The sequence below is a fragment of the Macrobrachium rosenbergii genome, chromosome 53, assembly GCF_040412425.1.
Source record: "Macrobrachium rosenbergii isolate ZJJX-2024 chromosome 53, ASM4041242v1, whole genome shotgun sequence".
Lineage (NCBI taxonomy): Eukaryota > Metazoa > Arthropoda > Malacostraca > Decapoda > Palaemonidae > Macrobrachium > Macrobrachium rosenbergii.
This window is the reverse complement of record NC_089793.1, coordinates 6,980,691-7,008,411: the sequence shown is the minus strand read 5'-3', so window position 1 is coordinate 7,008,411 and position 27,721 is coordinate 6,980,691.

The following is a 27,721-nucleotide window of genomic DNA, read 5'->3' as shown; positions in this document are numbered from 1 at the left end:
TCGGGTTTTCGTCGAAATTGAAAGTTCTGTTTCTTCGTGTGTTCTTTTGCCCTTTGCAGGTGAGACAAATTCCTGTCATTTACGGATGAAATCAACTTACAGCATTTAGGTCGAGACCAACTTTCTACCATAAATGGTTGAAAACAATCTGGCGTTCGTGGTTGAAACCAGTTTCTGGCGTTATCGAAACCAGTTTGGCGTTCACTGTTGAGACCAGCTTCTGGCGTTTATGGTTAAAACCAACTTCTCGCAGTTGTGATTGCGACCATACCATGGTATTTATGTTTGAGACCAGGTTCTGGCATTTGTGGTGGTGACCAAACCGTGATTTTTATGGTTGAGGCCAACATTTGACATTTGTGTCTGAGAAGCAACCACGGTTTTTATCGACTATACCACCTCCCAAGATTCATGGTTGAGACCAACTCTTCCTGTCCACAGACAAGACCAAACCCTGGCATTCTTGGTTGAGACCAACCACTAAATTCTTGGTTGAATCCAAGTCTTGGCATTTCTGAACAAGACCAACTTCTGCTGTTTATGGGTTACAACAAACCATGGTATTTATAACTGAGACCAAAGCTCCACATTCTTAGCTGAGACCAAGCGCTAAAATTCATGGTTGAGACCAGCGATTCATTTCCTGTTGCTATGATGCTGATAAAAGTCATTTGAACCGTGGCAGTGACTCCTAAATTTTACTTGGGTGGAGTTTATTCATATATTTCATGGAGAAAGATTTTAGCCCTTAAATGGAAAGGGGAAAGGATGTCCACAGAACTACCTTTGATGAAGTTAGCTTCTAATTCTCTTGTGAGTGACACAAGTTCACCAATTAAAATGACTTAGGATTCACTTTTATTTAAGTATCAGTACTTACACTCAGAGCATGTCAGATTCCTGTACATTAGAAAATAGCTTTCCTGTCCTCTTGATAATTTTATATCATCAGAACAGCATGAGGCCAACGAACTTCCTCAAGATGTTGACTGATGAACTGCTTTTCAAAAAATCTACATTTTTAAATATTACACTTAATAAAGTTACACTGACAGACAAGCAAATATAATACCAAAGTTTCATAAGATACTTACCACTCGAACAACCCATATGCATCTTGACTTACACTGCAAGCAAGGACACAGGAAAAACAAAAGTGGATCAATAAATCTTTAGTCTTGGAAAATACGGATCACCGTCCATCTATCTCAAAGGATCTCGTGTCTATAACTTGTAATAAGAAAATCCCAATGGATGGCCTTCAGTAAATTTCAGAGAGCTTCCAGGACTCGTAAATCTAAACAGGAGAATGAATTGCTGGTCGCTTTTCGAAGTTTGTGAATTATGGCAGAAAATTGCTGAGTGAAGGAAAGAAAGCAGTGCCACTTTGTTCTTGTTGGTGAACACACACACATACACACACAAACGCACAATTAATTCGTAATAGTTTGTGCTTTCATAATATACAAGACTTGGTCAGTTAGCTGTTTTGTATATATATATATATATATGTATATATACATGCATACATACATACATATATATATGTATATATAATCGCTTAAACACGCGATTCGTTTATCACATATCACCACAGGTGAAAAAATGACCAGTTTCGACTTTAATTCCAAACCATACACACACACACACACACACACACACACACACACACACACATATATATATATATATATATATATATATATATATAAATAGCTAATTGACCAGCTCTTGTATGTCACAGAAACACGTATATTTATGTATTAAAAGGTTTGGTTAACAACCCAGTATCTTTATGTGCATTCTCACAAAATCAAAGGATAAGAGAGAAATTATTCTCAGTCGACTCAGAGTCGATATCTCTCGGTTCAGCTCCTTATTCATGACACGGTCGATGTTTCTGCAGGAAATATGTTGACCTTTTACGAAGGCAAGGACACAGTTTACTCTAGGGTGCGTGACGAAAAAAAAAATTTCGCAGGTTTATTTTGAAGACTGAAGCCAGAAAAACAAGTAACTTTGGCGTTATAAAATATTATGTATTATGTATATATACATGTATATATATATGTATATATATATGTGTGTGTGTAATTTAAGTTTAAAAATGCAAATGTAAAATAAAAGAGTATATAATAAAAAATTGAACGGGATTTGATTAAAAAACACACAAATTACCTAGACACACATTATATAAATTATATATATATATATATATATATATATATATATATATATATATATATATATATATATATATATATGTGTGTGTGTGTGTGTGTGTCAATGTGTGTGTGTATATATTTATATATATGTGTGTGTGTTTGTGCACGTGTGTGAACGTGCGCTTGCATGCTTGCTTGTGTACTCGCATTTGTATTATGTAAACTACTACGTCGTGTGAATTAAAACAGAAGTGCAAAAAAAAAAAAAAGCAAAAAGCACAAAAATACATATATTTTTCTTGATACTGAAACCGACGTCTCAAGAAAATATTCTCATTATCGATTGTGGACCTCAAGAAAATAAGAAAGGTTGAGAATAAGGACACAAAAGACTGAGAATAAGCTCAAGGAGAGCTACAACAATCGTCTCTTGAGAAAAAGAAGGCTGTATGTAACGAGGAACACGGTAGCAAAAATAGAATTCAGGAGTTTGTAGGTAAGAATGAACAAATGCTTGGGTCATATTTTTAGTTTCGTTTCGGTTATTCCTGTCCACCTTTTACAATTCAAAAACGCCGAAAATATCAACCGTTTAATCAGTAAGTTCGTATCTTTAGACCATTATGATCGATACGTCACTCTGCACCAGAAAAGATCGATCTCAAATCCAGCTGACAATGTCATTCATTCTTGATAATAGCGGATTCCCACTGACTCCAAGTTATGCAACTTCTTTACATTTTTGCAATGGTGTCTTCAGGATTAGAATGTAATATGAATTATTATTATTATTATTATTATTATTATTATTATTATTATTATTATTATTATTATTATTATTATCCTATTCGACTGGGTGGGTTTTCTAGTGTAGGGTTCCGGGTTGCATCCTCCTTTTAGGAGTCCATCACTTTTCTCACTATGTTCTCCGTTTCTGGTAGCACACTCTTCTGCATGAGTCCTGGGGCTACTTCGGCTTCTAGATTTTCGAGGTTCCTTTTCAGGGATCTTGGGATCGTGCCTAGTGTTCCTATGATTATGGGTACAATTTCCACAAGGGCCACTGACTTGAAATTCAGGGTTTCCAGAGAATATGGTCCTCATTTGGAAGAAGTTGCAGGAAAGACATAAAAAGAAGAGATCAGTTAGCAGAAAAGAAATAAAAGGCGAATTAATGAAATAATGGATGAATAGGGAAAAAATATAATTAAATTATTAAAATACACGGGGAATTGTTTTTAATGTAAGCATGTACTTTTGAGATTTTAACTTGTTCAGTATCCTCAGGGAGACATTTGTAAGTAATAATAACTTCTCAGATATTCTTATGCCACTGAAAGATTCTTCTTATACTATCATTATCCAAACGCTGTCATTTGCAGCACGAGAGCCAATCGCTCATTTGGCATAACCCAGAAATTGCTATTTTTCAGGAGAAGCAATTTAAATTTTAAAACTCTCTATGTTCTCTATGATGTAACAGTGACATTTCATTCCACCTAGCGGTTAGTGTTACAAATACAAATAAGACGTTTTTGCCACAAGTTGGAACAAAGAACGGGTTATCTGCTGGTATCAATAACTCAAACAACCCATTTTTTGAGTTGCGTCACTCTTCTGGTAAATGAGAGAAATTGTTTGTTGAAATGAGGAAGAAAGTAAAGATGGGAAAGATTGATCAGCAGAGAGAGATACTGACACAGGTGAGTTTGGTGTCCGAGTCATGACTCCTAATTAGAATTCTTAATGGTCCGCTGGTATAGTGGTTAGTGTCGTGGCATGCTACTCAGATGTCGCGGGTTCGCGTCTCCCCCAGGGCGATGAAAAATCACTGGCTCTGTGTCATGATCAGTTACTGCTGCAGTGTGGGGTCTGCTGCGGTGGGAGGTTGATGCCAACATTCTTTGGAAGCTTGAATTTCAAGTCCATGGCCCCTTTGGTGTGCTTGTTCCGTGTGAATGGCTTTCATCTACTGAAATAATAATAATAATAATAATAATAATAATAATAATAATAATAATAATAATAATTCATTACTTGAGAAAACTGAACATCAGTTTTCCTTAATACTTATAAATAGGAAAAGAAACATTTAAAAACGACAAATATCTTAATTTAACTTATTTTCATCATACATTAATCATAATTGGTCAGAGATCTTATAAACTGAACTGCACAATAATGAGTCATGCTAAGGTATGATGAATATATAAAAAAATTATGACATTCTAGATTCCTGCTTTTATAAAGAACTCTCTCTCTCTCTCTCTCTCTCTCTCTCTCTCTCTCTCTCTCTCTCTCTCTCTCTCTATACACCCCTTTTCAGCACATAACCTTACAAATACAATGAAAAGTGAATAAGAGTTACATAAATAATTTCCCCTTTGTTGTTGATAAAAGGGTGTTTGGACTCTCCCCTCCGGTAATTTAAGATTCGTATTCCACTCTTCTCCATCATTCATTTATACATTTCCTTCTGCAATATTCACCCCCGCCAACGGACTAGGACAGGTGTGAATTCTTACCTGTCTGTCTGTCTGTCAATCGACGAGGTAACTCAGAGAATTATCGATGAATTTCGGTGACATTTCGGTTGGGCGGGTGTCTGTGGACCAAGGAAGAGTTCGTTCAATTTTGATAAGTATCCGGATACGGATGCGTTTCTCGGCGTTCTCTGATTCACTCTCATGTATCCGGGAAACTTACTTATTTCTGTCATTTTTTTAAGCAGAAACGAGTATACTATTGTACTACTATGCAGTGTTCTGATCAGCTAGGTAAAGCAGGGTTTAAGATGGCTAGTTCATGGAAAGGTGAAGAATGTCATTTGTAATTTTTTTTTTTTAGTTATCAGCATGTCTTTAAGGGATGAGACTGCGAGGCCCATCCCCTTTTTCTTAAACCCATCTGACACTGGTGCCCATTTACAGCTGTAGGTGGCCTCTTGGGAAGTATTTCCGGAAGAGATCTACGGGTCTAGCCAACATGAGTCGAGTGCTGCGCCATTCACCCATGTAAGTCACTTTAACTTATTGCTCATGCAGAAGGTGTGCAGTCAGGTGGTCACAGAGCCCTGGAATCAATCCCAAAGGTGGAACCTTCTTTGGGCCCATTTCCTTATGAGTGAAATGTATGACCTAAGCAGTGAGAGAGAGAGAGAGAGAGAGAGAGAGAGAGAGAGAACATTTTTCGAGACTCACAATTACAAACATATATCATCGAAGCATTGAAGACTTTACAAACGACAACGAAATTACATTAGAGAGAGAGAGAGAAGAGAGAGAGAGAGAGAGAGAGAGAGAGAGAGAGAGAGTGAGAGAGAGAATCATTCGAGGCTCATCACATTTACAAACACATTACTGCATTCCTATTCTTTACACACGACAACGAAATCACATTAGAGAGAGAGAGAGAGAGAGAGAGAGAGAGAGAGAGAGAGAGAGAGAGAGAGAGACCAAAACGAGGAGGTCATCCTCGACCTTCAAGCTAATACTCGAGCAGCGCACTGCGAAGGAGTCCACCTTGAACCCAAGGGAAGACGAGTGTTTGCTCTGTGACTTCTTGAGATTTTAATGAGGGATTCTGGGACGCGAGAGAGAGCGAGAGAGAGAGAGAGAGAGAGAGAGAGAGAGAGAGAGAGAGAGAGAGAGAGAGAGAAATTCCCGTCAGACGATAAGAAAATTCCTGTCCAGAGTTTGAAAAGGAAAGTGGTTTTACGTTATTATTGTATATCACGACTTATTACTATGATACCTCTGTTGTTGTTGATATAAGTTGTAACGAAAGGATTTTGTTATCTATTCCTCTGTCTATTAACATAATGAATTGCGATGGATATGGACGATAATGTATCGATTTGATTCTGTACTTAGTTTCTTCTTCTTCTTCTTCTTCTTCTTCTTCTTCTTCTCTTCTTCTTCTTCTTCTTCTTCTTATTATTATTATTATTATTGTTATTAGAATGGAAGTGTGTATTTCAAGACCTATTTTTTTTTTTTTTTATTTTTTACCACTATCCAGACAACAAATTTATTGAGGATTTTAATTCCCAGAACTTATTGCCCAAAAATATAAACGAGAATTTTATTATATTATTATTATTATTATTATTATTATTATTATTATTATTATTATATTATTATTATTATTATGAGTGATGCAGCAATTTCTAGACAATGAACTTATTTTATTTTCCCAACTTGTCGCTCATAATATAAGCGAGAATATTAATGTATTATTATCTTCTTCTTCTTATTATTATTCTTCTTCTTCTTCTTCTTCTTTTTCTTCTTCTTCTTCTTCTTCTTCTAACATATTATTATTATTACTACTACTACTACTACTACGAAACAAGACACACCACCAAAAAACGAAGAAAAGATCCAACCTTTATAAAAGTGGACCTCTGGTCTTAAGAACCAACCCTCTCGCCTCGTTCTGGAGTCCGACGCGAAGTCGTTATATTTTTTATGGAGTACTTTGACAAATTTTTAATAAGCTGGAATCGACGATTATCGAGCTTAAGGGACCACTTGGGGGAGGAGGGGGGAGGAGAGGAGGAGGAGGAGGAGGAGTGGAAACGGGAGGGGGAGGAGGGGAGAGGGAAGGGGAGGAAATGAGGGGAGGGGAGGTGGGGGGAAGGTAGGAGGAGGACTTAGGGTTCACTTGGGAAGGAGAAGGGGATGAGAAGGGAGGAAGGGGTAGGTGAGGAGGGAAGGGAGGAGATAGGAAGGTAGGGAGGAGGAAGGACTTAAGAGTCCACTTGGGGAAGGGAGAAGGGGAATGGGGAGGGAGAGGGGGAAGGAGGGGAAGGACTTAAGGGTCCACTGAGGGGGAGGAGGAATGGGGAGGGGGAGGGAAGGGGGTAGAGGGGGCAGCAGCAGGTTCCTTTCTCAAGGAGGCGTTTTGGGCGTAGTTGAACTGGCCGTTTTAAGGCTTGTGAACTTTATTAATTTTCTCAAAGTTTTCGTAGGATAAAAATCTTGAGTTCACCATCCTCCGTCTTCTCTCTCTCTCTCTCTCTCTCTCTCTCTCTCTCTCTCTCTCTCTCTCCAAATCCATGTTGCTTTTCTTGAGAGTTAAAAAGGGAAGCTTTTGGTCTAAGTTAGTTTATATGTTCACATTAAGGAAAAAATATTGAGTTTGTTTTAGAAAGTTTATGATTATCGATCATGATTAGGACAAGAAATATTATCCAGGAATACAGTCAATACATAATGGATGCCGCTGTTACTATCAGCATTAATGCAGTATGTTTTGACTTGTTCAGCATGAGTTGAGTATAAACACTTTATGCAAATGAATATAATAATTTCCCCTTATCTCTCCTAAATCCTTCTCAACATTCTGTATATCTAATATATATATTATATATATATATATATATATATATATATTTATATATATATATATATAGAGATAAATATATATGTATATATATTATATATATATATATATATAGATTTATATATATAGAGAGAGAGAGTATATATGAGAGATAGCATATATATATATATATATATATATATATATATATATATATATATATATATATATATATATACATATACTGTATATATATATAATATAATATCCTTCCATAAAGAAATAGTTATTCAGCAGGATCTTCCGTTAAGAAGCTTTAGCCCTTTGCGATTCCTAGGATATATCCTAATAACTTTGCACGTGGATTTCCTTATTAAACTTCACTGAGGACTAAGGGTTGCAAAGAATATTGATCGATTTGGCCTTCTTGGGTTTAATGATTGCACTGAATTGATTTGATCCATTTGGTAATGATTGTATATAAGAATTGTACTGTTCCATTTGCAAATGATTATCATAGTAGTAGAAAGGATATTTTGATGGTAATGTATTTAGTCTGAGAAGAAATCAACTCCAAATGCTCTAGAAAGGGTTACAATAGCTAAGTACTACCAAACGCAAGAGGTTGCACTGAAAATTTCATACCTTCAAATGTCAACGCAAGAATTTATTCACCAATCAAAATGTCGTTTTAGCTTTTATCTCTCCCCTAATTCTCTTTCTCTTTATTTTCTCACTTTCAGGTTTGGCTTTTACATTCTTGATTCAGTTAATATTTTGAAGGATATTTCTAAACAACAGTAGAATGCATTGTAAGCCAGCACCAATGAAAAATTTATTGGTAAGTTATAAATCAAACAAAGAGAGAGAAAGAGAGAGAGACAGAGAGAGAGAGAGAGAGGTGGGGGAGAAAGAGAGAGAGTAGGTGGTCTTACATATTTTTCATTGACTGGAGAGAGAGAGAGAGAGAGAGAGTAGGTGGTTTTACATATTTTTCATTGGCTGGAGAGAGAGAGAGAGAGAGAGAGAGAGAGAGAGAGAGAGGGATTCATGTTGAAAGGGAAGAGAGAGAGAGAGAGAGAGAGAGAGAGAGAGAGGGCGGGGTGTGGTAACCAAGCGGTTAACTCAATATTTTCCTTAGATATCGTGAATTATTACCTCTCACTACACTTGACAAAGTTAAATGTATTTCGGGTTCGAGAGAGAGAGAGAGAGAGGAGAGAGAGAGAGAGAGAGAGAATGATTGGTCTCATTAATCGCAACGGCACACCTTCAGAATTCTCTCTCTCTCTCTCTCTCTCTCTCTCTCTCTCTCTCTCTCTCTCTCTCTCTCTCTCTCTCTCGGACAAAGAACATCGTAAATTGCTATACGTGGGCCAGGGGGCCAATTTTGACCTGTTTTATTGGAACTCTTTGAAGGAACGGAATATCAATGAATTCGTCCCACAAACACAGGACGAATAACCATCTTCAGTGTGACGTCTGTGCCCGTATTGGGTATTGCGTCATTCGTAACGAACGTAAAATGTGCTGAATTTTACTTCGTCACTTTATTTTTAATGCAAGCTGGAAGTTTTACGAAGTCTAAATGCAGGTGACAAGGTGCAGTTTACGAAGTCTGAAAACAGGTGTCAAGGTGGAGATTACCAAGTCTGAATATAGGTGTCAAGGTGTAGTTTACGAAGTCTGATTACAGATGTCGAGGTGAGGCTTACGCAGTCTGAATACAGGTGTCAAGGTGAGGATTACGAAGTTTGAATACAGGTATTAAGGCGAGGTTTACGATTTCTGAACACAGGTGTCAGGTGAGGTTTACGAAGTCTGAATACAGGTGTCAGTGTGAGGTTTACGCAGTCTGAATACAGTTGTCAAGGTGAGGATTACCAAGTCTGAATACAGGTGTCAAGGTGTAGTTTACGAAGTATGATTACAGATGTCAGGGTGAGGTTTATGTAGGTGTTAAGGTGAGGTTTGCCAAGTCTGTATACAGGTGTCAAGGTGTAGTTTTACGAAGTCTGGTTACAGGTGTCAAGGTAAGGTTTACGAAGCCTGAATACAAGCTGCCAAGGTGTTAATTAGAAAATCACCTTCATCTACTTTCCAAAATTCCTTTGACTGCTGTTGCAGGGAGATTTAGCTGGCCTTATGCCAGTACGAAGTGCCCAGACCTTCGGTCACTCAAAAGCTGAAGATAGTGTGATAGCTGTTAGTTGTAGTTGAGTTGTTTAAATACCAAGAAAGAAAATGATACTTATGAGTAATAGATAAAGTATGTTCCTTTGATTTTACTCTCTAAATATTTACAGAGGCTATAAGAATTTAATTTTCTAATTAACACCGTGACACCTGTATTCAGGCCTCGTAAACCTCACCTTGACACCTGTATTCAGTCTTCGTAAACCTCACCTTGACACCTGTATTCAGACTTTGTTAAACTCACCTTGGCACCTGTATTCAGAATTTGTAAACCTCACCTTGAAGCCAGCATTCAAACTGCTTAAACTTCACCTTGACACCTGTATTCAGACTTCGTAAAAATCACCTTGACACTTGTATTCAGACTTCGCAAACCTCACCTTGACACCTGTATTCACACTGCATAAACCTCACCTTGACACCTGTATTCAGACTTCATAAAACTCACCTTGACACCTGCATTCAGAATTGGTAATACTCACCATGACACCTGTATTCAGATTTAGCAAACCTCACCATGACACCTGTATTCAGAATTTGTAAACCTTACCTTGACACCTGTATTTACAAATCTGTTCTTTTGAGTTAATTCTAGTCAGATGATGGAAGGAAAGCTGCGATGGTTTGCTGATATGGCGTACGAAGCACTTCTCACCTTTTCCTTACAAAGTTCGTATAAATTGTTTGGATTTACTGCGTGTAAACGTCTTCTTAAGATAGCCAAGGGTTTATCTCTAGAGAAAAGAAGAGAACAAGAGGTAGAAGAGCAAGGAAAAATGTAAACAAACAAATGGATATAGAATGAAAAATCAGAGGTTTGTCTGTGGCTAAAAATAGCTGTATTCAATATAGTCATACCTGCTGGTTTAACTTTGCATTTATTTGCACACTCATGAGAAGCAGCTGAATATTTTAGAAGTATGACAATGGTATGTACTAGTGTGTACGGTAAACTTTTAAGATGTATGTATGTATATGTGTATATGTATATATATATATATATATATATATATATATATATATATATATATATATATATATATATATATATATAATGTATATACATATATGTATAATGTGTGTGTTTGCATTCTATACACACAATGTATATACACACACACACACACACACACACACACACACATATATATATATATATGTTTATATTTATATACATATATATATATATATAAAAGGATACACACACACAGCAATCAGTATATATATATATATATATATATATATATATATATATATATATATATATATATATATATATATATATATAAGCATCACCCTTTTCATGCATATATCAAGATCATTTGACAACTTTATTATTATTATTATTATTATTATTATTATTATTATTATTATTATTATTATTATTATCATCATCCCCACCGTATGTATCCTGTGTATCCTACCGGTATCCTACAAGCCTAACATCCAAGTTCCTGTTTTGCGGTCAGAGTCCTGTCTGGGTGCGGTTCCAGACGGTCACGGCGGTCGTCGGGCGCATGTGCGGTTGGTAGCCGCCTCGCGCAGGCGCAGCGGCTCATTACGGATGTGTAGACGGATCCGAGTTCAATGCTTTCCGGATCAATAGACATGGACGAGTCTCCAGGATCCTATCGCATTAATAATAATAATAATAATAATAATAATAATAATAATAATAATAATAATAATAATAATAATAATTGTTTTATATGTTCTTTCACATATGTCGATTACAAATACAGAATGCGGATACAAAAAAGGTAATACAGTATACATTAGCAAGATACAAAATGTAAAGAACTGCAGTACATTGTAAACAGGTAATTATCTGAAATATAGAACACGAAAATAAAATAATAATAATAATAATAATAATAATAATAATAATAATAATAATAATAATAATAATAATAACATGCTTTAGGAATATTGTACAACATAGAAACATTATATTGAGATCCAGTATATAAACTCTTAAATAAATGATTTATAGAAATACAATATTACGATAAGGGTTTGGATTTGCATTTAAAGGTAAAAAAAAATATTTAAAGTGGAGCATTTGTATTTGTAGTTTTTAAGGTCATAGGGGCATGTTATCGGATTTTTTTTTTTGCACCAAGAAGCCAATATTTTTTCTGTTAGTGCAACATTAAATCCATGCAGATTTGTTAAGGCGATGATACGTTTGAAATAATATTCAGAATCTCAGTTCCCCGCTGATATTAGCTACTTGGAGCAGAGGTGGGGTTGTAAATACTGAAAGATAGTCGAATGAATGCCTGTATGACGTTGGGTTTCATACCTGCCAAAATCTGCAAGATAATTTCATTAAATATATAGCTTATATAGCAAACCACTATAACATGATACCAGTGACGACTAACAGATACGTATGACAAAATACCATTGATACCCGACAAAAAAAAAGAAAGAGGTAAACATTGATACCTGACAAAAAAAAAAAAAACATAAATAAACAAATATGTAAATAAATAAATCAGCAAATCAGCGCTGAATGGCCACACAGGTCCCAACGCTAGGCCTTTGGCTTAAATTGTAGATTCTATCCTATTCTAAATAAATAAATAAATAAGTAAATTGACAAAGACACATCCACCATCGAGATTTTAACACATCACCTTTAGCGGCAAGAGACGATGAACGAACTGCAGATAAACAACGAAATTTACCAACTTGGCGATACATCCCCTTTCCACGGAATTACATAAAGCGCGCACAGACACCGCGTTTACGTATTTACGTAAGACTTTACCTTGCCCTCGATGTTTACACGATTTACATCTGATACAAGTAAATATAGTCCCGATTCGAGGGAATATGAGACGGTAAAGAATTTGCGCCTAAGCTTCGGTTAACAATACATCAAAGAGCTCCTTCCGCAACAGCAAATGAGTTCTTTGAGATGAAAATAAATTGTAATCTATTGAACGAATCTGTCGATTCACGCATGCGCAGTCGTGAGCAATGCTTGTACGTGGGCGTTGCTCGATTGTGTGCGACCATGGAGACTTGTGGTTTGTTTAGAATGAAAACTTCAGCGAAAATGTTAACAACAAACAGATCGGGGATAAGTTTGATGTTGATTATACCTTGAATAAAATTTGTATTCATATTTTAGACAATTATTGGTTGGTAATACCCACTTTCTCTCTCTCTCTCTCTCTCTCTCTCTCTCTCTCTCTCTCTCTCTTTGTCATCCAAATGTTTTGTTTCAGTATTCTTATATATATATATATATATATATATATATATATATATATATATATATATATATATATATATATACATAATATATACACACATATATATACATATGATGATTATTATCACTTTTGTACGTGATTCATTTATCACACATTACCACAGGTGAAAAATAAGAAACGGGGTGTAGGTCCTGACCGGTTTCGACTTTATTTCCAAGCCATTGACGAAGGACTGATACAGAGTGTGAGAAGTCACAAATATATATACTACAAGAACAGTACTGACGAACATACACAACCGTTAGAGTCCATATCCCCACTCAGGCCGGTGTCGAGGTAGGAGTGGCCTTAAAACTCATTTGGCTAAAAATCACAATAGACTCTCAGGGGACATTGCTGATAAACAGACCATACCCCACCTCAGATCCACACCTGACAGGTGTCATGGAGGCGGAGTTTGGAAACTCATTAACATTACTACCCTCGTACTGTGTTTACAAATATGATAATCCTATTTTCATACATCTCTACTGCCTACCTTAAAGTTTAAACAATTTACAAATTTCTTTTTGATATTAAAGGATCAAGTTTATACATCCCTTGACTGATATTCATATTATGGTTGTAACTTTCTTTTATAAAGCTAGATTCAATGATGTTCCTTTCCAGTGCATTATTAGAATATACAATCCTTTTTGCCCCTTCCCAGTTGATAGCATGATTGTTCTCACTAACATGTACAAATATACCACTGTTCCTTGTGCATATCTCACACATTTCTTATGTTGTTCAATTCTTTTTCCAGTGCTTTCCCGGTTTGGCCAATATAAAAGTTGTCACAAGACTTACACGGAATTTTATATACACACCCTTTAGTATTGTCTGGGGAGTTCTTGATAAGTACATTTTTCATTGTTGTATTGTTCTTAAATGCGACATTAACACCAAAATTCTTAAGAAGATGAGGGATATCTTTCATATTATTATTATAAGGCAAAACAAGCAAATTTTTTGTGTTGTAAGGTTCTTTCTGGTTCTGATACATAGTCTTTTTTGCCGCTTCAAATGCACTGTTTAATACACTATCAGGATATTTCAATTTTTTGCCTGCATTCCTAATCTTATCTATTTCATCATCAATATATTCAGGGCTACATACCCGTAATGCTCTTAAAAACATAGATGAAAACACTGACTTTTTAACCTTATTGCTTTGTCCAGAATAGAAATGCACATAGGAAGAAATATTAGTGGGTTTTCTATACACACTATATTTAAACCCACTACTATTTCTTCGTATGAGGACATCCAAAACGGTAAGCACCCATCATTTTCCATTTCCATCGTGAATTTAATTGATGGTACTAATTGATTTAACTTGGGAAAAAAGTTTTACATCTTGGTTCCTGGCCATACACAAATTATGTCGTCAACATACCTAAACCATGTTACATTACGTGGGATTATGTTGTTTAATATCTTCTTTTCAAAAAATTCCATATATAAGTTACTTAACACTGGGGATAAAGGGTTTCCCATTGCCATACCAAAATTTTGTGAGTAAAATTTACCATTAAATTCAAATTTACAATCTTTTACACATAATTTAATCAGTTCAATTAAAGTACTTTAGGAAATGGGATATCCATCTGTGTGTTCTCTAACAATTCAGATAAAAACGCCATCAGATCATCTATTGGCACCTTTGTGAATAGTGATACAACATCAAAACTTACAAGCCTGGATTCACTATTAATCTCTACACTATTTAGTTTATTTATCAGGTCCACATTATTCTTGATATTTGCATTTGAGATGGTACCTACTAATGGGTTGAGGATATCTACTAAGTACTTCGCTAGCTTGTATGATGCGGAACCAACTGAACTGATAATTGGCCTGGCAGGAAAGTTTGCTTTGTGAGTTTTTATTGTACCATACATGTATGGTAGCGATGGAGAGGTCACACACAACTTCTTTATAAGGCTTTCGTTACCTTTTAACAGGTTTTTCACTTTCTTATTGAAACCACTATTCACATTGTCTATCGGGTTCTTATTTAATTCTTTATATGTGTTATCATCACCTAAAAGATTTTGCATTTTTCTATATATTCACTTTTATTTAGAATTACAAGGGCGCCTGATTTATCTGCTTTTGTCATGTGTATATTTTTATCTTTTTCAGTTCATTAACAGCAACCTATAAATCTTTTGGGGACGTTTGTGGTGTCTGATTTTTTCATACTTCCATAAATCACTCCCTTAACCATGTTCACTTCTTCATTCGTTAAATCACTATATTTTTCCAAATTAGACAGTCCTTTAGTTATTTCCACACTGTTCCTTCCGCCAGGAGATAAAGCAAAGTTTAAACCGTAGCCTAAGGCACTAGTTACATTTCTATCCAGCTGTTTGTTTGATAAGTTGACGACACATTCATGATTGGCGTTGTTGATCCTTTAATATCAAAAGAAATTTGTAAATTGTTTAAACTTTAAGGTAGGCAGTAGAGATGTATGAAAATAGGATTATCATATTTGTAAACACAGTACGAGGGTAGTAATGTTAATGAGTTTCCAAACTCCGCCTCCATGACACCTGTCAGGTGTGGATCTGAGGTGGGGTATGGTCTGTTTATCAGCAATGTCCCCTGAGAGTCTATTGTGATTTTTAGCCAAATGAGTTTTAAAGGCCACTCCTACCTCGACACCGGCCTGAGTGGGGATATGGACTCTAACGGTTGTGTATGTTCGTCAGTACTGTTCTTTGTAGTATATATATTTGTGACTTCACACTCTGTATCAGTCCTTCGTCAATGGCTTGGAAATAAAGTCGAAACCGGTCAGGACCTACACCCTGTTTCTTATTTTTCACCTGTGGTAATGTGTGATATATATACATATATATACATATAAAAATATATATATATATATATATATATATATATATATATATATATATATATATATATATATATATATATATATATATATATATATATATATATGTATATAAACAATCACTTAATCCGGTGCTTCAGTAAAAGTACTCTCGAGAACAAATCCAAAACTCCCGAATATAAAGTATTGGACATTTCAATTAATTCCTGAAGGGAAAAAAACGGCGATCCAAAAATAAGTTTGGAAAAGATTCAATCCTTCCCCACTCCATCTTTCTCGGCATTTTTCAAACCTTCGTTTTCCAATTCCTCTGCAGAGTTTGGGTGTTGTGTTGTTCCTTTTTTTTGTTGTTTTACTTGTTTTACATGTTGTTTTTCGTTTCTGTGTAACTATGTTCTATTCTATGGAAGCTTGTTTCACAGGTAATTTGGCTTTTTATGTTGATACGTATGAATCTGTTAATTTCCTGAATGATAATATCCATTTATTTTTGCCCAGGACAAATATTCCAACTGTTTACTGCACTAAAAGATCAATTAATTCTGCAATAGAAATTTTGTCACTACTCTCGTCCTTTCCTGCATCCCTCTCTCCTCATTCTCTCTCTGTGAGATGCATTGCATTGAACTGCACAAGGATTGTGTTTAATTATTCAGGAGTCATTCGTCCTACAGGCTGCTGCAGGTTCTGCCAATAAGTGGATGTTCCTGCATTTAGACCTAATTCTCAAAACAGTTTAAGAAAAAGAAAGTCTTCGAAAAAATTAAAAACACACTTTAAAAACAATCTCCCACTTCACCTTATAGACTGCTTTATTATTAATATTATTGAAAATTTATTAATGGTTAACAAACTTGTTATTTTACGAACGAATTATTGATATCAAAAATATTTTTTCCACTTTGGATCGGACCTTTACTAATAATTTCCTCCTGAGATTCTTGGAACGAGGTTTTTCTTCAGGAGTTAGAAGTAAACACATGGATTGTGATGATAGACGGACGGACAGACAGAAGATAGATGGTTCACTTCTGTTAGTGAGGATTACTCGTCGAGGTCCTTCCTGTCTAATCATATTATGGTCTACTACATTTTGAAGTAGTACTGGTCAGTCACGTCTTTATTTCTTCTTCTTTCTTCTCCTTCTCTCTCTCTCTCTCGCAACCCAGATTGTGACCCGCAACAACGACTAACAACCCTGGACCTAAATCGCTGCTTAGGTCCACGGTCTTTCTGGAACCACACCTATACCGTTCCTTTCCTCGCCCACTTCGGGAATCGAACACGTGTTTCTCGCTTGTGAGGCGAGCATGCTTATCATTGCAACTGTTCGGGGATCGAACTTGCGTTCCTCGCTTGTGAGGCGAGAACGATCATTCCACCTAGAAGACGAGAGAGAGAGAGAGAGAGAGAGAGAGAGAGAGAGAGAGACCATTAACGAACCTTGGCCAGAGGAACACCTTGTATACAAACACACCATCAAGTATTCACGAAGACCTAGACAGCTGGGAGCACCCTATGCATCTCGCTCTCTGCCACAATACATTTTAAGAGTGGGGGATGGGGGGTGGGGGGATTAAGAAAGAGGAAGTTGAGGGAGATATGGAGAGAAGGGGGTTGGGGATGGGGCAAGGAAGCACCTATATAAGATATCTTCTTCCCTCAGTGTCAATATGTACAGAAGCTGGCACTCGGCTTTGTGGATGCCGAGAGAGAGAGAGAGAGAGAGAGAGAGAGAGAGAGAGAGAGAGAGAGAGAGAGAGAGAGAGAGAGGCCATCTCAGGCATCATTAGCGTCTTCTTGCATTACCTGGCATCCATTGTGGCCCTCTCTCTCTCTCTCTCTCTCTCTCTCTCTCGTGGCACTACCTGGCCACTATTGTGGCCCGCCTTTGCTCCTCTCTATTTACTTAGACAAACAAGGAAGGGATCTCGTTAGTTTTTTTTTCCTTCCTTCTTTGTTATGGAATACGAGATGCAGGAGAAAAAGAAAAAAGAAAAAATACGCGAAAGGGGTTAAGGAAAAAATATGATGGGCTTTTCAATCTCTGTCTCAACAACTTCAGCCTCCGGGTTTAAGAAAATAGTATATTTTTTTTAGGTTACCCGGAAGCTGATGCATTCGGTTCAAATTGATATCTGACCTTTCCATTTATTTCGTTGTTTGTTTTTCTTTTTTTATTGCCCGTGTTTTTTATTTTTTTGTTAGTTCTCGTTGTGTGCGAGGGAGAAATAGGAAGTATTATGCTCCCAAAGCAAAATATAGTTTAAAATCTCTCTCTCTCTCTCTCTCTCTCTCTCTCTCTCTCTCTCTCTCTCGTGGGTGCAGTTATACCTGTAAATAGTTGGAATCGTGTAACCATGTATATTTTTATAATCAATAAATGCTGTTTGTAACGTTATATATATGTATATATATATATATGTATGTCTGTATATATATATTTACACATACATACTGATATGTATATATATATATATATGTGTGTGTATATTGCGATAGAAAAAATAATTACAACGATTTCAACTTTTCATAGGTATAACTGCATTCCCGATTAAACCGAACACATTCAGATCTTCTCTGACTTTAAAATGATTTGTTTTATGCAAATCGGGAAGAGAAATCAAGTCTTCCGACTTTCTTTGTAATCCCTAGGCATGACGTTAGAGAAATCGTGTGTTAAATAAAACTGAAAGAAATTTTATTTATTTTTTTAGCATTTGTGTCTTACAAATATACTTCATATTACAAATATGGGTAAACTAAAATGTATGAAATTAAGATGTAAGTAAATGCAAAAATATAACAATAGGGTGAAAAAATTAAGACGAATTTTTATTCTATGCGCATAATAATAATAATAATAATAATAATAATAATAATAATAATAATAATAATACAATACACTTTTTCATCCCATGACTTTATTCATGTATAGAATACAGATACAATAAACAAAATACAGAGGGGATAAAAAGTGCGCACACACATTGAAGAAAACACACACACACACATATATATATATATATATATATATATATATATATATATATATATATATGTGTGTGTGTGTGTGTGTGTGTGTGTTTGTATACATAAAAATTTTCAATTCAGGCTAGAAACTGCACAAAAGTACCCCGTTATATGCTTCAGCATTCAAGTACTTTAATATTACACATCAATGTTAATGTTATGTGATACCCATTCTTTTCATTTTCCTTTCTTTCTCCCTTCTTCCTACATCTCCTCCTCCTCCTCCTCCTCCTCCTCCTCCTCCTCCTCCTCCTCCTCCTTCTCCTTCTTCTTCTCAAAGAAAGGAGACAAAGCATAAAAGCCGAAATGTGGGTCAGAGTCTAGAGTGTGTTTCGTCATCCACGTAACGTCAGAGACCTCTTCTCTTGAAGGAATGTCACGGGGCTCTGAGAGAACAAAGAACTATTCATAAATGTATATAAAAAGGAAACGGGGTTTTATGTGCAGTTTGTTACTCCTTCGATGGCAGAGACATCATTGCATGTAACGCATTTTTATGTAATTATGTTGTGCGTTGTACACTTGGGCGTGTATGTACAAATGTTACTCGGAAGATATAACTTGCGACCAATGGGAATTATAAATGAGATGAGCTTCTGATTAAATGATATTTGTGGCTTAATGATTGTTAATGTATACAAGTCACACGTGTATAAATGGCAAAAGTGTACACACACGCATTATATACACACATATACAAATAGGCTATATATACTGTATATGTGTGTATATACATACACACACACACACACACACACACATATATATATATATATATATATATATATATATATATATATATATATATAATATATATATAATAACGTTCAAATTTCTTATTTGATGTAATTTGTAGAATGTTTACTCTCTGTCTATCCATCTACCTATCTATCTGCATCTCTATCTATCTGTCTGTCTGTCTCTGTCTCTCCATTCTATGTATATATATATATATATATATATATATATATATATATATATATATATATATATATATATACACATATATACATGTCAAATTATTCCAAGCTCCCTCAACAGTACTCCATCCAAACCAGAGACCTTTAAGATCTCCTCCTGGCTCCCCCTCCCCCCCCACAAAACAAATAATAAAACCAGCCATTCCAACCCCACAAATAAACGGCTCAAACCAAAAATAAAAGCCAAGTAACGCTAAAGCCTTTAAAATACCTCGGCGCCCGAACCAATGTGGAAGGACGAGATGTGGTTCTGGACTTATTCAAAAATAGTTTCCCCAAATGCCAAAGTGGGTCAGAGGGCTTTGGTGAATTAGCGAGATTGCATAACATTCCCGGATTTTTCGAAGTTTGCAGATTGAGTTCAGCATTGAAAAGGCAAGAGAACCACAGTCTGTTGAGGAAACTTTATATGATAATTTTACATTATGATTTTGATATTGTGAGGGGCAGTTGGTTTGATGATATAATGCCAGGTAAGTATTTGATGTTTTCGGAGTTTGCAGATTGAGCTGAGCATTGAAAAGTCAAGAGATCCACAGTGCATTGATGGAAAACTTTGTATGATAATTTTACATTATGATTTTATTATAGTGGAAGGCGGTTGGTTAGATGATATAATGCCAGGTAAGTATTTGATGTTTTCGAAGTTTGCTGATTGAGTTGGGCATTGAAAAGGCAGTGCGTTAATGGAAAAGTCTAAATGATAATTTTACATTATGATTTCATTTTTGTGAAGGGGAGTTGCTTTGACAAAACAACAGCAGGTGAGTTATTTCATTTTTTAGATTAATTTCATTACTAGAAAGTCCAGCTGTTTTGTCCATACTCTGATTTTAACTTTCTACATAATAATTTCACATTATGATTCACAATTGTGGGGGGCAGTTGGTTTGGTGACACATCGGCAGGTAAGTTTTTGATGTTTTCAGATTAATTTTATCGCTGGGAAGTCCAGCAGGGCTTTGCCAGCAGTGATATTGTAATGTTTGATAAGTCTGTATGTGGATTTTAAAGTTGAGAAGGGTACACTCTTTGACAACATATAGACAAAAATAATTATTCTTTTTGTAGATTATTTCGTTATTGGATAGTCAGTGTACTGTTTGTTACTTAATTAGTTCGTATTTTATGTTAATAGAATATGAATATTTTCAATTACGTTTTTAAGTAGATACTGTATTTTCAAACAAAGCAAGTCAACTATTGATGAAAAGGATTATTGTCCAAACAATCGAAAGCTAACATTTTATCATCGACTCGAATTGTTTCAAAATACCCTATTTATTCATAAACATAATTGTGGATATTCGCTCATAATTTCTTGTCACAGTGTAGTGATGTACAGTACCACAGATTATTTTTATAATTGAAACGGTAATTGCTTTTTCAGTGCATAGAAAATTAGTATGTAATCATTTTGCCCATTAAATCGGGCATCGAAAGGGCATTTGCCCTGTCACAGTGTTGAAAAATACTTTCGGATAATTTGTCTATTACTTTTTAGTTTTCTGTAAACACTATTGTCTGTCCGTCCGCACTTTATTCTGTCCGCCCTCAGATCTTAAAAACCACTGAGGCTAGAGGCTGAAAATTGGTATGTTGATCATCCACCCTCCGATCATCAAACATACTAAATTGCAGCCCTCTAGCCTCATTAGTTATTTCATTTAAGGTTAAAGTTAGCCATAATCGTGCTTCTGGCAACGATGTAGGATAGGCCACCACCGGCCAGTGGTTAAAGCTTCATGGGTCGCGGCTCATACAGCGTTATACCGAGACCACCGAAAGATAGATCTATTTTCGGTGGCCTTGATTATACGCTGTAGCGGCTGTACAGAAAACTCGATTGCGTCAAAGAAGCTTCGGCGAATTTTTTATTTGATTTTCTTTGAAAACAAAATGCTCTGTAAATGTAGCAGTAAAAATTGAGAAGAGTTGAAAAAGTATTTTTAAAATTTGGAAATAATCCTTTAAAATGTATAAAATCAAAGCATTAATATTTCTAATCCACATGAATTAGAATTTCCGTATTACTCCCCCTGAAAATTCATAGCTCGATAGCTCATGAACTTCATTTACTGAAACTTCGGCACCTGAAGTATCACGAACTTCCAATTCTGAAGTCTCGATCCCTGTATCATGATATTATAAGCTTCAAAATTCAAATTCCTAAAAACACTCAGACTGAAATTTTCAAAATTCTAACATTTGACTTCAATTATGTTTCCATCTTTGATTTCTGACATCTCTGAAACTGGTTTCAGGTACCACGATCTCAAGTCCCTCAGATATTGCCTTTTGAAGCCGATTTCTGAAACCTCCGAAAACTAGACCACAAGATTTTCTTCATTACTTCAGAAACCAGCTGTGGTTTCTGAAAACTTGAAACTGAAATTGCTAAGATATTGAAACCTGCTTCAGTTTTTCCATCTTCCTATAACCTTCCTTCCTTTAAAGGGCGGTTAAAGCCCCTCATTTCTCCTTTCCTTTCCTCTATCTTGTTCCTTGTGGATTTGCACTAGAAAAGGGTGTTGGGTTGCCCATCCTATCGGCCTCTGCACACGAAAATACATCTCATTTCTTCTTTCACTTAAGCCCGGAATAAATTCCTTATTCTTGATGAAAAGGAAGAAAATTAGTTCATTCATTGTCATTCATTCATCAAATCACTCACCTAAAATCATTCATCCATTGACTTTAAGATGAATAATTATACAAGAGAGCCAGAACATGTCCAGAACATGTCGATTGTAAGGTTACCTGGCGTTGTACAACAGGTAGTACAATGTTCGGATTGTACAATTCACCAGACAAGTTGACGACTGATCTAGAAATTATAAGAAATATCAGAGAAGTATAAAGAATAATTAAATAAATACATAATGACTCCAGTGGTAAAGTTGATGATGAAAATAATGGTAATTGAATACACACACACACACATATATATATATAAATGTTACTTCATATATATTTTGTAATATATATATATGTATATATGAGAGAGAGAGAGAGAGAGAGAGAGAGAGAGAGAGAGAGAGAGAGAGAGAGAGAGAGAGAGAAAAAATGTCAAAACATGACGGTAAACAATTTTTTGAGAAAATAAAGTGGGTATATGTATGTATACATGTACATATATATATATATGTGTGTGTATATATATGTATAAAGAGAGAGAGAGAGAGAGAGGAAAAATGTCAAAGCATGACGATAAACAATTTTGTGATAAAAATAGCTAAGGGGGAAGGTATCATCCAAATACCAGCGGGTAACGTTTACCTGTGCAGGTGGTCTATTTACTCCTGCTGAGCTCCTGAGTAACTTCCCACGCTTTATTGGGAGAACTCCCTTTTTTTGGGGGGGAGGGGCGGTCATTCATCATATAGTACTCATTTGTGTTTGGTTCTAAAAAACATATATAAATATATATATATATATATATATATATATATATATATATATATATATATATATATATATATATATATATATGTATATATATGTATATATATATATATATATATATATATATATATATATATATATATATATATATATATATAATGGTCTATTTTAGGATGTAAATTTTCATCATGTTTCTTGTTGGTTATCTCTTCAGTTAAAATATTTCTTCCTTAATTATCTGTTTATAGTTATTTTTAAGTATTTCATTTAGATAAAGTCATTCAGTGTATGTCTATATTTGCTATGGACTTCCATTTTTTGTTTAAAGTCAATTTATCATCATCCTTTAGTTTTTACTTATTGATTTTCAACTAATGCATGCAAATGTCTTTCTAACTTCAGTTTGTTTCCCTTAAAGGCGAATTAAATCGTCTTATTTATTTTCTTCGGACATTTTACTCTCAAACGATCTCCTCATATTCCCTTCCACAATCCGCTAAACAATTCAAAGGGCGCGCCGCCGGCAGGTCCTGGTGGGGGGAAGGGAATCCCCTCGCCCCTGTTGGTGTCCTCCTAGGCTGCCGATTGTCACCTCTCCTCTTTAAATCATCTGGCATTCCTCCTCCTCCTCCTCCTCCTCCTCCTTCTCCTCCCTTTTCAAAGCTTCGCCTTCTCTTTTTCTCACCTCTCTTATAAAGGGCAGAACCGCCCTTTACCCGCCTTCGCTCTCTGTTCCTCTTATTTCGCACTCTGCTGGGTAGAATTCGACTCTCTTGCTTTCGACCTTCTACGAGGTGGATTCTCGGTATCACTTTCCCAGCGGCCTCCTTTTTTTTTTTTTTAAGGCTTGACGCTCGTTTGTATCCATAATGAAACGGGATGTCAGGTAGAGTCTTGTGGTATGAAACGGGCTTTTTGCTTTCCAAAAGCCCGTTTCATTACAGGACGGGATAAAACGAGCGTCGAAAAGCCCGTTTCATGACACAGAGGGGGTGGGGGTGGTTACCTGGGACAGACCCATTAAAAGCCCGTTTCAGTACACAGAACGGGATACACACGAGCATCAAAAAGCTCGTTTCATTAGGGATGGCAAACGGGCGTCAAAAGTCTGTTTCATTACACAGAACAGGATACGCGCGAGCAACAAAAGCCCGTTTCATTACACGGAACGGGATACAAACGAGCATTAAAAGCCCGTTTTGTTAGGTATACAAACGAGCATCAAAAAACCAGTTTTTATTACACAGGACGGGATACAAACAAGCATCCAAAAAGCCCGTTTCATTGCACAAGACGGGATATAAACGGGCATCAAAAAGCCTGTTTCATTAGAGATACAAACGATCATCAAAAAAGCCCGTTTCATTACACAGGGCGGGATACAAGCAGGCATCAAAAAGCCCGTTTCATTACAGAGAACGGGATACAAATAAGGCTCTAGATACCGATAAAGGCTTCAGTTTGTCTTCTTTTTCTTCCCCACTCACATCCTCTTTAAAAGCCCGCGGTTGGTGGGTAAGGGCACCCACCCACCAACCAGCCAGGCCAACCTTCCTCCTCCTTTCCTCTAACAAAACCCTGAGATAATTTGAAATAATTTCCTGCCTTTCACCAGTTCAGTATCTCCTGCGGGAGATGGAGAGGATTCTTTCTCTCCTTTTAGTCAGGTAATTTTTTATTCCTTTTCATTGCACAAAGTGGGGGAGAGATTGACCTACAGTTTTTTTTTTAAAATAAATCTTTGAACGTATATCTTCCTTATTGTCATACACGTACATTTTTCCATTTCATTTGACTCCTTTCTTCATCTTTTTGTTTTTCCCAGTTTTATCCACGAGGCGTGGAATTTTATAGAATATTGTTCATTTCTTCTGTTATTAAACGTTCTTTGGTCACATTAGAAATAAATAATCTCACTAGATTTTTTAACAACAGTGTTATCAGACCATCAACTTTTCAACCCCAGCAGTATGATATTCTACAAAATGGTTAATTATAGATCATGACGAATCTAATACAAATCGTTCTACAGTGGTCGTAATCAGTTTATGAAATCATTGCTAAGCCCATTGCACAGGTGATCATTAACATTGTAAATGACATATAATATGATTGCTTCTACTTTCCCTATAATAATACTACTACTACTACTACTACTACTACTACTACTACTACTACTACTACTACTACTACTACTAATAATAATAATAATAATAATAATAATAATAATAATAATAATAATAATAATAATACAGGTATAAATCTGCAGTTAATCCTTTCAGCACTCCATGGAAACCCTTCTGTCTAACCTCTTGGGCGTTCTTGAACCCCATAGGTTTAAAACCCCAATGCTGTTTCTCAACTAGCAGTTGAATCATTCACTTGACAGCTTTTCTTCAGCGTCTTTCAACTAACTTTTGACATCCTCAATTTCTCAAGAACCACTTGGTTAGATCCGACCAAACTTGGACGATATAATCCTCTTGTAGAGAAAGTTCAAATTCACTAATATGGCTTCAATTTTCTAAAGGAAGTGACGCGAGTTTTTTTTTTTATTAAGTCTAAGCATTATTAAAAAATAATTAAAAATTTTATCTGTTGGCGAAGCTGTTAATTATTTCCTTGAACTTTAGTCGACTGTGGTGAGTTGCAGCTGCTAAGATGATAAAGGGTGTGAAGTGTGCAAACTCATCCCAAAAGATTTAAACAAACATGAACACTCGTTGTGTAATAAATGAGCCAAAACGAATGGTAGTTAGAGGATTCTCTCTCTCTCTCTCTCTCTCTGTGTGTGTGTGTGTGTGTGTGTGAAATCCTCAATCACAATCACCTGCAGTCATGTTAATGAAAAGAAATGAAGAATGAAATCTCTGCTCCCCGCCGTTTATTCCAACCAATTTCGAGTCGGATATTTTTAAACTCTCATTTTCAAACCAGTTTCCCTTCCGGCCCTTGTCAAATACTTTTAAAAACACCGAGTCGGGCAAAAAATTGTTATGCAGTTATCAACGGACAAGGGAAAGAGGATGAATATGCGAAATAAAATTATTATTTTTCAATACCGATACTAGAAGGAATTCCTTCTCTCTGCGCGCGTAGAAATTTACGAAAATTGTGGAACATGGAACGGTAATTATTCTAATAAATTCGTTAAACTGATATGACACTTTTCCATCTTTCACGTAATAAGTGAAGTTTAAAGATTATAATAAAACACGAAAGGAAAAATGATTTAGCAAAGTTAAATGAATAAATTCTAGAGTTCTGCTCTTTACGAAAAAGATTGGAAATTACAGCAGTTACTGTGCAAAGGAACAGAAAATTACTCTACTAAATTAACGAAGCAGAGTTTGAACCTTCGTCCTGTTTTCGTGAAATTTAAAGAAAGCAAAAACGAAGTCATTCTGATAACACAGACACAGGTGGACGTTGATATAATTTAAAACTTGGTTCAAGTATGTTGTCTCCCGTAGGGGGGCAGTGCCGCCAGTGCACCTCACGCGGTGCACTGCAGGCATCACTTAAGGCCTTTGAGGCAGCGTCCCTTAGGCCGCTAGCTGCAGCCCCCTTCATTCCTTTTAATGTGCCTCCATTCATATTCTTTCTTCCATCTCACTTTCCACCCTCTTTAACAATTGTTTAATAGTGCAACTGCGAGGTTCTCCTCCTGTTACACCTTTTAAACCTCTTGCTCTCAGTTTTCATTTCGGCGCTGAATGGCCTCATAGGTCCCAGGGCTTGGCCTTCGACCTAAATTGTATATTCAGTTATCTAAGTACGTTGTCAGGGGTAAAAGAAAGCAAGAGAAAAAACGTGGGGTTGGGTGTGGCTGTTAACAGACCAACCGAACAGATTTTACAGACCGAAACTTTGTGCAAAACTATAGTAAATAAACAAAATAAATTGGCTACCGAATACAATAGAACAGATTTTAGATCTTTGTTTTTCACAAAAATAAGGATGAATACGTAACTGGCTAAAGAAATTAATAAGATCGATTTTAAACCTTTACCGTTTTTACGAAGAGAGAGAGAGAGAGAGAGAGAGAGAGAGAGAGAGAGAGAGAGAGCGCGCAAAGATTTGCACAGGACAGAATGACTGAGTTAGCTCGATAAAGCTCGCCAGAGATAAAACTCTGGAATGACCATGCTTTTATTTGTCTTTTTTTCTGTTTATAATGGAAGCTGGTCTAATCTCTCTCTCTCTCTCTCTCTCTCTCTCTCTCTCTCTCTCTCTCTCTCTCTCTCTCTCTCTGAGTAGTATTAATTAGTCGAGGCGTTAACTGGCTTATCTCTCTGGAACCAGAGACGAGCAATGAATTCTAGGAAAGTACTTTTATTTTATTTTTAAATGAAAGTGAGATCAAATATATTAAAAGAATAACAAGTCAAAAATGATTACGTGCTGAATAACTCAAGTCGTAGTTGCAGTAGTAATAGTAATAGTGGTAGTAGCAATATAATAATCATTTTCATCATCACAAGTAAT